This window comes from Silurus meridionalis, chromosome 17, assembly GCF_014805685.1.
Source record: "Silurus meridionalis isolate SWU-2019-XX chromosome 17, ASM1480568v1, whole genome shotgun sequence".
NCBI classification, from domain to species: Eukaryota; Metazoa; Chordata; class Actinopteri; order Siluriformes; family Siluridae; genus Silurus; species Silurus meridionalis.
Genome location: NC_060900.1, coordinates 1648101 through 1653062, shown reverse-complemented (window position 1 = coordinate 1653062; position 4962 = coordinate 1648101).

Below are 4962 nucleotides of genomic sequence, written 5' to 3'. Positions count from 1 at the left end.
GTTAACGCTTATAGACAGCAGGTTATGGGATTGTGTTATCCCTTATAGACAGCAGGTTATGGGATTGTGTTAACGCTTATAGACAGCAGGTTATGGGATTGTGTTATCCCTTATAGACAGCAGGTTATGGGATTGTGTTAACGCTTATAGACAGCAGGTTATGGGATTGTGTTATCCCTTATAGACAGCAGGTTATAGGATTGTGTTAACGCTTATAGACAGCAGGTTATGGGATTGTGTTATCCCTTATAGACAGCAGGTTATGGGATTGTGTTAACGCTTATAGACAGCAGGTTATGGGATTGTGTTAACACTTATAGACAGCAGGTTATGGGATTGTGTTAACACTTATAGACAGCAGGTTATGGGATTGTGTTAACGCTTATAGACAGCAGGTTATGGGATTGTGTTAACGCTTATAGACAGCAGGTTATGGGATTGTGTTAACGCTTATAGACAGCAGGTTATGGGATTGTGTTATCCCTTATAGACAGCAGGTTATGGGATTGTGTTAACGCTTATAGACAGCAGGTTATAGGATTGTGTTAACGCTTATAGACAGCAGGTTATGGGATTGTGTTAACGCTTATAGACAGCAGGTTATGGGTTTGTGTTAACGCTTATAGACAGCAGGTTATGGGATTGTGTTAACGCTTATAGACAGCAGGTTATGGGATTGTGTTAACGCTTATAGACAGCAGGTTATGGGATTGTGTTAATGCTTATAGACAGCAGGTTATGGGATTGTGTTAACGCATAGACAGCAGGTTATGGGATTGTGTTAACGCTTATAGACAGCAGGTTATGGGATTGTGTTAGCGCTTATAGACAGCAGGTTATGGGATTGTGTTATCCCTTATAGACAGCAGGTTATGGGATTGTGTTAACGCTTATAGACAGCAGGTTATGGGATTGTGTTAACGCTTATAGACAGCAGGTTATGGGATTGTGTTAACGCTTATAGACAGCAGGTTATGGGATTGTGTTAACGCTTATAGACAGCAGGTTATGGGATTGTGTTAGCGCTTATAGACAGCAGGTTATGGGATTGTGTTAACGCTTATAGACAGCAGGTTATGGGATTGTGTTAACGCTTATAGACAGCAGGTTATGGGATTGTGTTAACGCTTATAGACAGCAGGTTATGGGATTGTGTTATCCCTTATAGACAGCAGGTTATGGGATTGTGTTAACGCTTATAGACAGCAGGTTATGGGATTGTGTTAACGCTTATAGACAGCAGGTTATGGGATTGTGTTAACACTTATAGACAGCAGGTTATGGGATTGTGTTAACACTTATAGACAGCAGGTTATGGGATTGTGTTAACGCTTATAGACAGCAGGTTGTGGGTTTGTGTTAACGCTTATAGACAGCAGGTTATGGGATTGTGTTATCACTAATAAACAGCAGGTTATGGGTTTGTGTTAACGCCTATAAACAGCAGGTTATGGGTTTGTGTTATGGTCTATCCATAGTGGGTTATGGTCTAAGAGCTATGGTTAATAAACTTTGGTTTATGGCCGTTGTGGATTATTAGCAATTGTCTTTAGATTATTGGTATAGACTCAGGCTTATGCACCACTGGTTTTTGGTTATTGGTTATGGCCTGTAAATAACAGGTTCTGGAATACTGATTTTGGGTTATGGTCTATAAATGAGGTTATAGGATCTTATCCATGAGTTGTGGCTGATAGGATTTGACACTATGTGCTATAGGTTATGAATTTGGAAGTGTTATTTGTTCAGGTGTCTCTTTGTGGCCTGCAACATTTCCAGCACTCTCTCTGATGGTTATTCAGTGATGTAGAAAAGTACGTGCATTCGTTGTTTGTCTTACCTACGAAACATGTCCCCTCTGTCTTCACTGTTTGAAAGCTGAAGACTTTGCGGTTGTGAACTTCTCCACCTTGCCACCTAACATGCATCGTGGTTTGGTTTCAGATCTCAAGGAGCAAACAGCAATTTAACCTGCCAACTCTGCCGCCTACCACAAAACACCTACACATTTCTGTGTCGAATAATGGGATTGCTTATAGACAGCAGGTTATAGGATTGTGTTAACGCCTTATAGACAGCAGGTTATAGGATTGTGTTAACTTATAGACAGCAGGTTATGGATTGTGTTAACTTATAGACAGCAGGTTATGGATTGTGTTAACGCATAGACAGCAGGTTATAGGATTGTGTTAACACTTATAGACAGCAGGTTGTGGGTTTGTGTTATGGTCTATCCATAGTGGGTTATGGTCTATAAATGAGGTTATAGGATCTTATCCATGAGTTGTGGCTGATAGGATTTGACACTATGTGCTATAGGTTATGAATTTGGAAGTGTTATTTGTTCAGGTGTCTCTTTGTGGCCTGCAACATTTCCAGCACTCTCTCTGATGGTTATTCAGTGATGTAGAAAAGTACGTGCATTCGTTGTTTGTCTTACCTACGAAACATGTCCCCTCTGTCTTCACTGTTTGAAAGCTGAAGACTTTGCGGTTGTGAACTTCTCCACCTTGCCACCTAACATGCATCGTGGTTTGGTTTCAGATCTCAAGGAGCAAACAGCAATTTAACCTGCCAACTCTGCCGCCTACCACAAAACACCTACACATTTCTGTGTCGAATAATGGGATTGCCCAACAAACATTACACCCTTCCAGGAAAGTGTGGGTGGATTGTGGTTTCAGGGTTGGTAATGGATAAACAGAGAATAAAAATTCTTCACCTTCATTTTTTTTGTGCTCGGTTAGCTTCAAAGCTTTAGAAGAAATAGTGATATCAGGTGATTTTAGGACGTCAGGGAAGCTTCAGTTTCAGTCTGGGGAGGTCATGGCTCTGTGCAGGACATTTCACTCTAACTTTCTCACACCAAGTTCTCATGGCTAACTTTGGGAAAAAACACATATGGATGTGATGCTCAGATGTCCATCTTCCGTTCCATGCTCGATAGTGTTCTGACTGCGGAAATCCTGTCAAGCAATTCCACATTTATTGCAAGGCAAAGTTCACAGAACAAGTTGTTCAGCAACGTCTCTCAATATATGTTTATAAGAATCTGACCTTTCCTGAAGATCAGAAAATCAGAGGATAGACCTTTAAACCTGTTACAAAAATGCTGCCATTGGAGACTCCTTCCATTAATCATGAATAAACATCTCCTTTCAGAGGACCTCACAGTATGAGCAATTATTTTCGAGATTCCATGGGACTTTCCCCAGAGAAATGAGTCGTTACTGCAGAAATGTAAACATCTTGGAATTCACGCAATACAGAGCTAGAAAATTACTCTACATTCTGACCAATCAGGATCCAGATTTCAGCATTGCTGCAGTATCAGATGTAGAGCTATGCTGTCCCTATTTGACACTGCCTGCATAAATACCAACCCACACATCAACACACCCACACACACACACCCACATACACACACACCAACACACACCAACACTTACTTGTGTTTGTAATTCTTATCACAGGCTTTAATTGACAGCTATTCTTGAAAGCTACGCAATGCGTTGCAGCCAGATGACATCATGCGGTGTCTAGGCGACTGGATTTGATGGCGTTTCACCTGATACATGCTTATGACTTCCTTCTCACACACCGATTAGCTATTAACCCTGTGCACTGGAATGCTAATCAGATACTGAGCTTTATTGTTCTTGAGTTTCATTCTTGTTTACTTTTTAAAAACTTTCTAAGCATCATCAATACGATTTCTTCAGGATACATTAGACATAAAATTATTGAAAAAATATTATGAACCTATAAGGTTTTTAATAAATAATATAAAATCCATTCAAAATTAAATTAAATTAAATTAAATTAAATTAAATTAAATTAAATTAAATTGTATTAAACACTTTCAGAACACATTGTAAGGTTTTTTAATACTAAACAACACCGGAGGTTTTTTTTTTTTTTTAATATGAGAAGGAGAAAAGAACAAAAACACACCAATAAAGTTAAAACGCTTCATTGATCAACCGTCAAGATCTCAGATTTTAGCTTGTAAAAGATCCACACGGTGCTTTATAAAAGTGTTATAACCTCTAGTTATAGTTACAGTACTTGTAAATTGAATTAACTAGGCAGCTGCTTGTAACTGTGCCACTGTGTGTAAATGGGACACTAGATGGCACCACGATATAACAGTAAAAGTGTGTTTCATATCAAATCTCTTTCTCCTTCTTGTGCTTCATTCTGTTTTATAGGATTAATAGTTAAACTATATACATATGTGAATTAGGTACAAACTGTAGAGTGGAATAAAGACTGTATTAAGATCTTTATCAGAGCGTAATAGAGACTAATAGGGACTGTGGAGTCTGTATTAAACTATATTTTTATTATATAGGATTATGAGATTAGACAAGTTGTAATAGAGATTATAGACACTGTGATAGAAACTGTTATAAAGACTGTAATACAGACTATAATGTGGATCAGACACACTTGTACTATACACTTTATTAGAGATCACAGACACTGAATAGATACTATACAGTTATAGAGTTTATAATAGAGACAATAGACATTGTGATAGAAACTGTAATAAAGACTATAATAGAGATTATAATAGGGATTATAAACACTTTGATAGAGACTGTAATAGCGACTATAATAAAAACTCTAATAGAGAGTGTAGACACTGTGATGAAGACTGTAAAATAAACTGCAATAGAGATTATAATCAAGTCTATAACTGAGATTATAAACACTGTAATAGACACTGTAATAGAGACTGTTATAGAGACAGTATTAGTGATTATAGACACTGTAATAGACACTGTAATAGAGACTGTTATAGAGACAGTACTAGTGATTATAGACACTGTAATAGACACTGTAATAGAGACCATAGACACTGTGAAAGGAATTATAAAAGAGATTATAACCTCTGTAATAGAGACTGTATAAGAGACTATAAATACTGTAATAAAGACTGTTATAAAGACTGTTATA